Genomic DNA, 13389 nt, shown 5'->3' with positions numbered 1-13389 from the left:
GGTTGAATGCCACTATAGCTGCTCTTAGGGTGTGTTTGGTATGATGGAAAATATTTTGCATCGAAAATAAGTTGGTATTTTATTTATTTTCTTATGTTTGGTTGCTGAGTGGAAAATATTTTATGGTGTTTGGTTGGTGAATTGAAAATATATTTTTTTTCTACCTAAATTTTAACTTTACATGAGCGTGTGGCCCTCTAATTAGAAATATAATGTATTTTCTAAAACATAATATTTAACTACACATTTTAATCATTCGGTCAGTTTGTATGAGACGTGATATCAATAATTATATATTCATCTGACCAAATTTAGAAAACAATGTAATTTGTTAGTACGTATTCATAAAATAAATTTAAAATTACGTATTTTTTTATTTATTTATTAAAAAGTAACTTCTTAATACAATTTATGAAAGAAAAAGTCAAAAAGAGTGAGCAAGGGGTACTTGATTTGACAAAACGAAGCAATAACTTTTTAAAAAAAAAAATTGGTAAGAAACGTAATAAAAGTTATAATTTATAAATTGTAATAAAAAGTTTTAATTTATAAAAGTTAAAAAAGTTATAAAGTTTTGAAACAACCTCTCTACTTCTCCTAAGGTAGTGGTATAATCTGCGTACACTCTACCCTCACTAGACCCCACTAGGTGGGAATACACTGGGTATGTTGTTTTTGTAAAAAAGTTATAAAGTTTTAATTTATAATTTTTTTAAAAAAAACTCAGTGTACTATCACAACACTGCTTTATATCAAATCATGTAAACGTAATAAATCATTACGTTTTACAAAAAAAATTGTAAAACGTAATAAATTATTACGTTTTATAAAAAAGTTTTGTAAAACGTAATAAATTATTACGTTTTACTAAAACCTTTTTACTGTACACATCCGCTATCAAACCGTTAAAAAAAGGTATAAAACGTAATAAATTATTATGTCTAACCTATTTTGGTAACTTATTAAATAGATTTCTATTTTGGTCACTTTATTCAAATTTTGGTTCTAAGTTCCCATAAGTCACATCTCAATATTTTTTAGAAAATGACTTCCCCTAGCCCATGAGAGAAGTCATTTTCTTTCAAATGGAGGAAAATGAGTTCCTTTGGAAAATATTTTTCCAAAGTTATATTACAACCAAACAAGAAAAAATAGGAAAATATTTTCCAGAAAACATTTTCCATCATACTAAACACAACCTTAATCTTTCTAGTAGATGGTCTTTTAGTACAAATCTTGTCCATCATCCTAGTAGTAGGATATGGCCTATGGGTCTTATGGAAGTCTAATTTTTTTCATGTCACATTGTTAAGCATGTATGTTCAAAGCATTGTGAGGTGGGGCATAGAGGTACTGGTAACAAGTTTCATGTCACCATAGTGTATGGGTACAATGATTAGGCTCCAAGGAGAGACCTATGGCAGGAATTGGCGCAAATAACTAGTACTATTACTAGGGTTTGGCAGTAATGGAAGTATAGACATCTAAAATTTGTGGGACTCTACGAAAAGAATCCAAATTCTATTAGAGTTCTTAAGTCTAGTTTACCCTAAACCATAAAAATAAAAATCAACCACAAATAAAAATATGAAGAAACAATAATTTTATTGATAAACGATGTGAGTACAAATCTGTTCCTTCCTTGATTCTTCTCTCTTGATTTTCTCCTTAATTCGAGAGCCGTCAGTAGTGTATTTCTCGAATGTAGGAAGATTTGGATATGAATTTTTTTGTAATTTGGACATGAATTTCTCCGTAATTCGAGGATCGTTAGTAGCGTATTTCTCGAACATAGGAATACTTGGATTTGATATGGATTTTCTCCATGAAAGGAGGGTTTGTGGATCTTCTTGATGTATTTGATTATCAAGAAGAGAGGGTTTTGATCCCTTTATGAATATTCCATGAATTTATTGGGACTTTTGAGATCGTTGATCTCTTTGTGAATATCCCGTAAATTTGTGGGATATTGGAGGTATCCCGATCTTTTTACGAATACCCATCAGTTTATGGGATATTCAAGATGCCTGTTTCAGGGAATATGTTACCCTTTAAATAGGCGAGATTTAGGATAAAGTAGCCTTCTAGAACTCTAACAGAATTTGACTTTTTATTGAAGAGTCCCACAAATTTTAGATGTCTACAAATGCCCCCTACTTCAAGGCTTGTCGAAGTGTAGATTTGATGACGAGTCTTGAAGTACCAATAGAGCTTCCATCTTTATGCGGCGGCTACAGATTTGTAGATCTGATTTATGAGAGAAGAAATGAAGGGCAGAGATTTGGTCCCACTGGGCGTGCCAATTTGTTTCCAACATAATTTAATTCATGAAAAATAAACTCCAACCACAAATAAAAATATGAAGAAACAACAATTTGTATTGACAAACGATGCGGGTACAAATTTGTTCCTCCCTTGATCCTTTTCTAGATTTTTTCCGTAATTCGAGGGCCGTTAGTGACGTATTTCTCGAACATAGGATGATCTCTTTATGAATATCCCATGATTTTGTGGGATATTGGAGATCCCGATTTTTTTACGAATACCCATCAGTTTATGGGATATTCAAGATGCCTATTTCAGAGAATATGTTACCCTTTCAATAGGCGGGATTTAGGGTAAAGTAGCAAAATTTGGATTCTTCTTGAAGAGTCTCACAAATTTTAGATGTCTACAGGAAGATTGTAACAGTGTACCACATAGAGTTTAAGCAATGTGTGGGAGCATGCTCTCTGCAGGACTTAAATTCCACTGGAGCTTATTTCACTTGGAATGATAAACATAACGATGCAACCAAGGTATACAACAAAATTGATAAGAGTGTTGGTTAATGGTGCTTGGCTAACAAATCTGCCCAGCTCAGACGTACAGTTTGGGAATGAAGGGGTGATGGACCATTGCCCAGCAGTCATTACATGGAATGGAGTGCAGAAAAGCTCATACAGGTCTAGTTATTTTAATATGTAGAGCCAAGCTTCTGGTTTCTTGCAGCAGGTGAAAGAGAGCTGGGAAAGGCCCTTGGTTGGTACAAGCATGTATAAGCTTGTTGGTACGTTGAATATATTGAAAAACACTCTTAGAAGAATTAATAAAGAACACTTCAGTAACGTAGAGAAAGCAGAGCAAGCTAAAACACAATTGGATGCATTTCAAACTACACTGTAGCAGAACCCTAGAAATCTTAACATGATTACTCAGGAGGCCACCCTTACTCATGAGTTCATCAAGTGGAATAAGGCTAGAAACATATACCTGCAGCAGAAGTGCAAATCACATTGGTCGAATGCTGGAGATACGAATACTTCATTAGGCTCGGAGGAATACAAACAGAATTTTCAGCATAAGGGACAAGCACGGAAATAAAATCACAGACCCTCATGTTACAGCCCAATCCTTCGTGGATTTCTACACTTCACTACTAGGCACCTAAATTAACAATAGGGTGAGTGTATGTAGTTCGCAATAAGGAAGGGACCTCAGAGGGTGATGTTGAGCCAAAATTTCACAGAGGGTGATGTTGAGCCAAAATTTCACAAAAAGAGAGGTGAAGCTAGCCCTATGGGGGACTGCAGGTGATAAGGCCCCTGGGCCTGATGGCTACGGGATCCCATTCTTTGAAGATTACTGGGAAGTACTGACTACAAAAATAATTAAAGGGCAATGGAATATTTCAGATCAGGGAAAATGCTTAAAGTTTGGAGCAATACTATTCTAACCATTATTCTTAAAGCATAAACATGCCAATACAGATGAGGATTTTCAACTTATAGCCTATTGCAACACGATTTACAAAGTGATCTCCAAGATGCTGACTAATAGGCTGAAGTTAGTACTACCAAGTATTATATCAGCCAATCAATGTCAACAACAAACCCAGTGTATTCCCACCTAGTGGGGTCTGGATATCAGCCAATCAATGTGCTTTTGTAAAAGGTAGAACTAGTGTCTAGAATATCCTTATCTGCCAAGATCTTATTAGACTTTACAATAGAAAGCAAACCTCTAGTAGTTGTTTGATTAAAATTGACTTGAGAAAAAGCCTACGACCACTGGAATAGGAGTTTGTTGGGACGATGATGTATGCATTGGACTTCCCACCAAGATTTATTCTTTGGGTAATGAACTGCATCTCAATTGTGCACTTTACATTAGCAATAAATGGTGGTTTACATTGGGAGCACAAAGGTAAAAGAGGACTTCAACAAGGGGATCCCATTTCTCTCTCCTCTTTGTGAGATGCATGGAATAATTTACACAAATTATGAGTGTTGTAGCATAGCAATAGGAGTTTGGCTTTCATACTAAGCGTCACACACCAGACACTGAACCATTTTTGCTTTGCGGATGATGTACTGATGTTCAGGAAAGGGGACTATTATTACTCATGCTAAGAGGTCTGAGAACTTTCTCTGATGCTTTAGGGTTGAGCACTAATGCAAACAAATCCAATATATTTGGTACAAATATGACAGATGCTACTCTCACCGACTTGGTTGAGATCTCAGGTTTTGCTAGAGGCTCTCTTCCTTTTAGATACCGTGGAGTTCCAATCACGGCATGTGAGATTTATGGACTGTGAAGTATTACTTGACAAGTTAACAGCACGTATTAGAAGATGGAGTTCAAGACACCTATCCAATGCTGGGTTGCTCGTGAACTCAGCTTTACTTCATGTACACAATTACTGGTCCTCTATTTTTATTCTTCCCAAGCAAGTTTTCAAGGGAATTACAGTTATTTGCAAGAAATTTTTGTAGGAAGATGAAAGTTGTTACTACCAAGGTTCCCCTGGTCGGCTGAGAACTGGTTTGTAGACCAAGATCTGAAAGTGGTTTAAGGATCATGGACTGTACAAAATGGAATAAAGTGGCTATAGGAAAATATGTTTGGAAAATTGCACAAAAAGCTGATAACTTGTGGGTGAGATGGATTAATGTTACCAACCTAAAGGATACAGACTGGTGGGACTACTACCCCCTCTTCCGTTGATTGTTGTTGGTATTAGACAATGATTTGTGCTATTAGAGACTTATTTGCTCCAAGCTATAGTCACAATGACTAGTTGCAGGTATGTGGGAAATACTCTATTCAGTAGTGGCTACTGGTGGAGAATGGGGACAAGGGAGGAATGTCCATGGAGAAGGTTGGTGTGGAATAAAGGAAATTTGCCTAAGCATAGTTTCATATGCGGGTCGTTAATGCATCATACTACTGACCAAGGACAGGCTATATAGACTTGGTGTTAGTCCAGACAACAAATGCACCATTTGCGGGGATTGTGAGGAATCAGTGCAATATCTGTTTTTTGAGTGCACCCTAGCAACCAAATGCATCAAGGGAATTCTAGGCTGGCTGGGCAAAGGAACACAATGTATTGACATTGACGGGATTTAGAGGCATATGGAAAGAAGCACCAAAGGAAGGGGGAGTGAAAACTTGGATATTATTGTAATAGCTGCAGCAATTTATAGAATATGGAAACTGCCTTATGGGACCTTAGACGCCAAGAACGGAGACGGTAATCGACCAGATTAAGCAGGAATGCAAAATGAGAAAACATTTTTGACCAAGAAGATGAGTACTAGAGATAGGAAAGGGATTGATCATATACTTAATGAGGCGGAATTGTATAATAATAATTGTAGGGAGTTGTAGATAGGATAAGTTGTAATTATTTGTTGCGATGAAATAAAACCTTTTCTTCACAAAAAAATAGAAGATAAAAAGGAAAAGACACAACATTATATTTATGTTTTTTACTTTTTCATTTGATAGTTCAAAAGAAAACTTATATATACACAAAATTTTATATATATATATATAAAGCTTGCGAATAGTAAATAATAAGATATATAATTCTATACTTAACAAAATAATATTTGTCTGAAGCATATTTTTTATATAAATCACAATTTTTTTTTATGACTTTCTGTCTTTACATTATGCCCAAGGCTTTTAATGATTCAGTTTTAAATTATAATGACCGCGCATCGCGCAGGTAGGTATGTGTACAAGTATAAAAGACAGATGGTTAAATATAACAAATGAGAAAAGGATAAAAATAATAAATTAAAGGGCAAAAGGAAAAATTAAAGAAGGGACAAAAGCGATTAAGGAAAATATAAATCAATTAAGAAAAGCACAGAACAATTAAAAGAAAGGGGCTACGCTCCACATACAAAGGGGGTATCCACGTAACAAGTCTATAGCAGATGGGCATTGCAGAGATTACTCAGGAGGAGGGTTCTGGTGTAATTACTTTTTCTTTACTTTAGTGCACTTTTTCCTTAATTTTGAACAACTTCAAATGCTTGAAATGACAGTTATTACTGAAGGCCAATGGTAGCAACTACGCGGTATGGTTATGTCACTCGTCATCTCTTTTATGAGATTCCACATCTACTTAAAATCTGTGCTAGTCATGGAAATCTATCTACAAATCTATACACAAATAGTACCTATTTGAAACTAGGGGTTTGGTACTAAGGATGAGAGATAATAACCCCGAAATAAAATGTATGATTATTTTATTTTACGCTTGGTTAGGAATTAAAATTCTCATGATTATTTATCCCATCATTTGTACCATAATGATGGGATAAGTTATATCATATATATTGGTGGAACAACTAATCCCATAAATTGTCCCAATCCATCAGATAGTTGTCTATCCTAATCCCTCGTACCAAACAACCATGTTATACAAGGGTTATCCAACTACAAAACCCAAATTGAAAACCCTAGTCGAAGTTGATGAAACCTGAGAAATTGTTGATTCGAGTTAATTTCTTGGCAATAAATTTACTAGAAAACTCAGCTTCTAATAAAAAAACAAGAATCCATTTATTGAACAGTAAACAGTGGATCCTCCAGCAACACTAGCCATATGCCTATAACAGTTGAAAAATGCCAGCTACAGACAGAACGGCAAGATCTCACGCGGCTTTAATGGTGAGATTAAAACTAATTATCGTTAGCATTTCACAGGGATAACAAATAAACAATCATTCACATTGAAAATAAAGGAATTGGTTGGAAAATTAATTTTATGCTTGTCAAGTTTGTCCCACTGAAATTCCTTTACAAAAAAATGGTAGATCCCGAATATGCAAATGCACTAGCATAGTATCGTCGATACTGGTTGCTCAAGGTGATTACAAAGAAAACTATCTGATAAATAAAAATTTGATGTCACACCACATGTATCTTTTGGTGAGATCAGCTTAAAAATTTCAAACATACCTAACTGAAAATTATCATACACGAGTAATTGAGGGCAGGAGAGACGTGTTAGCATCCTGCAAACACAAAAACAAAGTGCATCATGTCACTCAAGAAAGTAAAGCAGATATCTGTAAATAGACAATATAAGCAGAAAACCCCCATAAGTTTCTCAACATCTTTTTGAGAGATGTCCAAGTAGTATGAATGGGAATTACTACTCCCTCGATTAGTCTCAATAGATCATCTGAGGTACGGGCTGCAGATGAGTAGTGTGCTTTGGTTATCTAGCATTTCCCTGTAATAGGGAAACTGAATGTTTAATTATCCAGTGTAGTTTAATTTACAGACTCTAGTTTTCCCTTTCAAAGACGCTAGTAACCAATTGTGGACATCTAATTATCTTCTACAACAGTCTTTGTTCTATTTTACATTCAAGAAGTACTGCCTGCTAGAAGTTGATTAGCTACAATAAGGCCCTACAAATAAAATAATGGCTATATACTACATTTATGAAACTCAATAATGCTGATTAAAGAGGTAAATTTTCTCAGCACAATAATTTTACGAGGCGAAACCTTTGAGATAAGATTTGATTTAGAAAATGAATCAAAACTAAGTTGATTTTAGTTAATTGCTAGTACTAAAGAAAAAAGAGTAAGAATGTATTATTTTACTTTGGTATAATAATAAGCATCCCATGAAATAACTTGACATATACCCCAAGAACTTGCACCTTTTCATAAATTTTTAGTTGCACCTTTTCATAAATTTTTAGTTTTAACTCACGCACATCGTATGTTTTTTTTTTTTTAGTTTAACATTCATTGTTACAGGTATATGCGCAAAGAGTGTACCTAAAGACTAGTTTTAATATATAAAATTGTGCTCACTACTTTTAGTCAGACAGTCGCACAATTCAACATTAGTATCAGAGCAGACATAGGTGAGCTCAAATCTCACAGCCAAACACTACAACAACATACCCAGTGAAATCTCACAACCAGACACTATAAAAAACAAATCACAGGCTTCACTCATAAAGAAAGAATCAAGCCCGCATGTGAGATAGCGCATCGAAGTAATAACTAAAATAAATAAAACTGTACTCTGTCTAACAACTTCAAGATGAGATGGTTGGTTGTTACCAGGGTGAACTCTAACTAACATCATTGTACAGCAATCAAGGTTCTCACTCGACTCAGCCTTTGCTCATTTTCTTTTGGATTAGGGACTTGAAATATTTTTCAGCTAGTAACATTAAACACAAGGCACAATTACAATATAACTCACTATCAACTTTATATTGGTCACAAATCCAAATAACACCTATCCATTTAGGCACAACACAAAAGCCAACAAAGCCAATGCAGACTCATGTGGCTGTTAGAAATAAGGGTATAATAGGACCAAAAGGTAGACGTCGAGGGTATTTGGGGGCTTAAAGGTAGACGGAGGGTAGTTTTGTATCAATTCGAATAGTTCAGGTGTGTACCTAAGGCCCTTTGCCGAATAATTAACTTTTAAAATATTGAAAAATATTTTTTTTTAAATCAAAAGTGTGGATTAATCAACAAGCACGATATGAGGTCGTCATCATCATCAACTCATTTCCTCCAATTCAAATCATAATCAAATTGGTTGAAAAAAATATCTTTTCATGTTCAAAGAATTATCTTGTCATGCACACCAGAATTTCCACATGTTTCTGTTCAGAAAATCCCCACGAAAAAGTCTTTCACCAGTAACATCTCCTGCATTTTCAATTCATCAACCCTATTCCCAAATAGAAAAAGAAAATTTAACAAGAAAATGTGAAAAGCTTCATAATCAGGGGGTTAGATTTAAGGATTGAACCGTGGGATCTCACAACCGTGTGGCTTCCATCTAAGCCTGAAATAATATGTATCATGACGGACGTTTATTCTTGAAACAATTAAGATCATTAATATATGGACAAAAACCCGGATCTTTTTAATTATCTATATAGTTAAAATTTATTGTTTTGTTAAGTTTTTAACTTCCATTATCTTGAAGGATCAAAATCACACGTTTGTACCAATTACAAGTTAATCACACTTGATCATATTACAAAAGGATCAAAACTGGAACAAACCTATAACACAACGACTAAAATCACTATTTGCTCTTTAAATATAGTTGAATGTGCCTAGTAGTTACGGATGTAACTTCCATAGAATAAGCTTTCTTATTGGCTGACAAGTGTCAAAGGCAGGTGATGTGCTAGCTCTGTGTTAGCACATTTAAGGCTTTTAACTCGAAATAATTGTAAGTTCTTAAATAACTATTGTTGTTTTTTATTATATTTTATGTGATATTGCAGGGAAGTCGAGATGCATGAAAACCTATGAAAACTACCTTAAGAAGGATGATTTTTGGCGAAGTAGATAAGAAATAAAGTTTTGAAGATTTAGTTGACGACTTGTTTGATAAGTCGTCAACTTGCTGATAAGTTATCAGAGGAGGTCGTCGCCTGTGGACAGAACATGGATGCTTAAGAAGTAAGTTGATGACTTGACTGATAAGCCGTCAACCTGGTGATAAATCGTCAGATGAAGTCGTCACTTGGAAGCAGAATATAATTGGTGGAAAGATAAGTTGACGACTTGTCTGATAAGTCGTCAACCTTCTGATAGACCGTCAGGTGAAGTCGTCAGCTATGGTGCAGACGATCTGGAATTTGAAATTCAAAATCTAAAGACTACAACAACAACAAACCCAGTGTATTCCCACCTAGTGGGGTCTGGGGGGTAAGATGTACGCAGTCCATACCTCTACCTCTAAAGAAGTAGAAAGGTTGTTTCCGATAGACCCCCGACTCAAGTCACGAGATACCACACAAACACATAGTAAAGCACATAACTAGATTACATAACATAAATACGGCACCCATAAGTATTAGAAAACAGAGGAAAGCACACAGATTCGTAATAAAACATGGAACACGGAATCATAACAAGAATGAAACCCCCACCAAGTAATTCCCTACACTAGCGACCCAAACCGGCCCTAGTCTTCTGCCCTAATTCGCGTCCTCCAGACCTTCCTATCTAGGGTCATGTCCTCGGTGAGCTGTAACTGCTCCATGTCCCGCCTAATCACCTCACCCCAGTACTTCTTCGGCCTACCCCTACCCCGCCTAAAACCATCCAACGCTAGCCTCTCACACCTACGAACCGGGGCATCCATGCCCCTCCTCTTCACGTGTCCGAACCATCTCAATCGGGCTTCCCGCATCTTGCACTCCACTGAAGTCACACCAACCTTCTCCCGGATAGTCTCATTCCGAACTCTATCCCCTCTAGTCAGCCCACACATCCAGCGCAACATCCGCATTTCTGCCACCTACATTTTTTGGATGTGGGAGTTCTTAACTGGCCAACACTCCGCTCCATACAACATGGTCGGACGGACTACCACCCTGTAGAATTTGCCTTTCAGCTTGGGCGGCACCTTCTTATCACACAACACCCCCGACGCGAGCTTCCACTTCATCCATCCCGCCCCAATACGGTGCGAGACATCCTCGTCAATCTCACCGTTACTCTGGATCACAGACCCGAGATACTTGAAACTATCCCTCTTACATACCTCCTGTGATTCCAGCTTCACTACTACCTCATTCTCCCGCCTCACGTCATTAAACTTGCATTCCACATACTCTGTCTTGCTTCTACTCACCCTGAACCCTTTAGACTCAAGAGTTTGCCTCCACACCTCTAATTTGTCATTCACACCCCCTCGAGTCTCATCTATCAGAACTACATCGTCTGCAAAAAGCATACACCAAGGCATCTCCCCTTGAATACGCCGCGTCAACACATCCATCACCAACGCAAACAAAAAGGGACTAAGAGTAGATCCCTGATGCAATCCTGTCAAGACAGTGAAATGCTCTGAGTCTCCTCCCGCCGTCCTCACCTGAGTTTTCGCTCCATCATACATATCCTTAATTGCTCTGATATATGCCAGCGGTACTCCACTCACCTCCAAGCATCTCCAAAGCACCCCCCTGGGGACTTTGTCGTAAGCCTTCTCCAGGTCGATAAACACCATGTGCAGGTCCTTCTTCCTTTCCCTATACTGTTCCACCAACCTCCGCACCAGGTGAATTGCCTCCGTCGTCGAGCGGCCAGGCATAAATCCAAACTGGTTTTCTAAAATAGACACTATCCGTCTCAGCCTCACCTCGACTACTCTCTCCCAAATCTTCCTAGAGTGACTCAATAACTTAATCCCCCTATAGTTTTTGCAACTCTGGATGTCACCCTTATTCTTATAGAGCGGGATCATGGTACTCCACCTCCAAGCCTCGGGCATCTTTGCCGTCTTGAAGATTTCATTAAACAATCCAGTCAACCACCTTACACCAGCCTCTCCAACGAACTTCCAAAACTCCACCGGTATCTCATCAGGCCCCGTCGCCCTACCCCTTTGCATCCTGCGAACAGCCTCTCTAACCTCTTCTACCTTAAAACGTCTACAGTAGCTAAAATCCCGACACTCCTCTAAGTGCTCCAGTTCCCCTAACACAATAGCTCTATCCCCTTCGTCATTCTTAAGTTTGGTTTTGAATTTTCTTCGAATTATTATTGTGGTTTTTGGGATCCTTGGTTAAACTTGAAGAAAGAACAATCTTCAATTTCCATCTTTTGTAAGTTAACTGCTTCTGAATTATGGATCTAATGCATGTTATTTCTTTTCTATCTCATGAGGAACTGAATCCCATAACCAGAGTTATGGGATCTATGAGTGTTGCAATATGAATTCTATAGTTGGCTAAGATTTGAATGACTGTAGGAACTTCTTGATAATTCTTTTGAAATGATTTTTTTCTGTTGGTTGCAAACAATAGATTAAGCCTTAACATTGGTTTGCTTGAACTAAGAAATCAACTAAAGGAAGGGAATTATCAACGGGGATTTGGAAACGTTAAATTTCCATCTAATGATTTATGCTATAACAAGATTAGTCAACTCGAGATTACATCAGTGTAGACATAAGGATTTTTTAAGTTTGAGAGAATTAGGTAATCTAGCATCTAAATAGGTCGGAAGACAATTAGATGAATCATCGATAGTGATAATTTGTTGTTTCCTACGTGTTATGAGAACCTTTTGCTACAACTATTGTTCATAAAGAAGCAATACTCATAGTGAACACAACTCTGGTTTTGCCACAACATTAATTTGAAATATTGAAACATTAACTTTGGGTTACTAAAACAAAGTGAGCAGTAACATTTCTTTGAATTCTAAAAACCCCCCATTTACAGGAAACTACTAGCTATTAGTCGATTAAAGCACAAATAGTCTTGATTAGCACCATATTCCCTGTGGGATTCGATCCCAACCTAGTTGGGTTATATATTTGACGACGACCGCTTACTCTCTCATAAAAGACGTGTAATTTGGGCGTATCAAATTTTGGCGCCGTTGCCGGGGAATACGATTGTTAATTAAACATAACTGTGTTAATTGACTGTTAGTTAAGTTTCCTAATTTTACTTTTATTTGTTGTTTTTGATCATTACAGGTTCCTTGTTGTATATGCCATGAACCAGAAGGTCAAGAGAGCCGTTATTACCTTTCAACCCAGAACCCCATCTTATTGGGAGGATGGCTGAACAACAAGAAGCTGAAAGATTAGCCGCTTTGGCTAATGCACAACTCAATCAGCAAAATGTTGATAACCCATGTCGGGTGGCTAATGCAGATGATAATGACCTAGGGTTGATGATCTGATTGATCCTGCAAATAGGAGACATGCTGAGAATGTAGCTGCACCAGTGAATCGAAATCGGCCAATTAGAGGGAAAGCAAACCGCCAACCTGCTGTGCAGTTAGCATTTGATGATAAGGATAATACTGATCTGGATGAAACTGGTGCTACAGAAGTAATTATTCCACCACCATTAGCACCAGGTGTGAAGTTCAACATCACCAGCACTATGATACAGTTGTTAAACCTCAAAGGGTTGTTTGGTGGACTTCCATTTGGTAAACTTTATCAACATCTGCAAATCTTTTGACAACCCTGGAGTTGGACAAAATGCAATCCGTCTACGGTTATTTCCATTGTCTCTGTTTGGGGAGGCAACACAATGGTTGAATGAGTTAGCTACCGATTCTATAACAAACTGGAGGC

General features: G+C 37.1%; 1 protein-coding gene across 1 annotated transcript in view; it reads right to left on the bottom strand.

Moving 5' to 3' along the window:
* Nucleotides 1-7028: 7028 nt before the first annotated feature.
* The window catches only part of LOC107857616 (calumenin-B), a 43237-nt gene continuing 36876 nt past the window's right edge, over nucleotides 7029-13389 (bottom strand). Inside the window, exon 8 of the mRNA XM_016702456.2 lies at nucleotides 7029-7298. The gene's annotated coding sequence lies outside the window, so the exon portion shown is untranslated. The remainder of the gene's footprint in view (nucleotides 7299-13389) is intronic.

This window comes from Capsicum annuum, chromosome 2 (assembly GCF_002878395.1).
Source record: "Capsicum annuum cultivar UCD-10X-F1 chromosome 2, UCD10Xv1.1, whole genome shotgun sequence".
NCBI classification, from domain to species: Eukaryota; Viridiplantae; Streptophyta; class Magnoliopsida; order Solanales; family Solanaceae; genus Capsicum; species Capsicum annuum.
The sequence above is the reverse complement of the archived record's forward strand: the minus strand, read 5'-3'. Positions and strand labels throughout refer to the sequence as shown.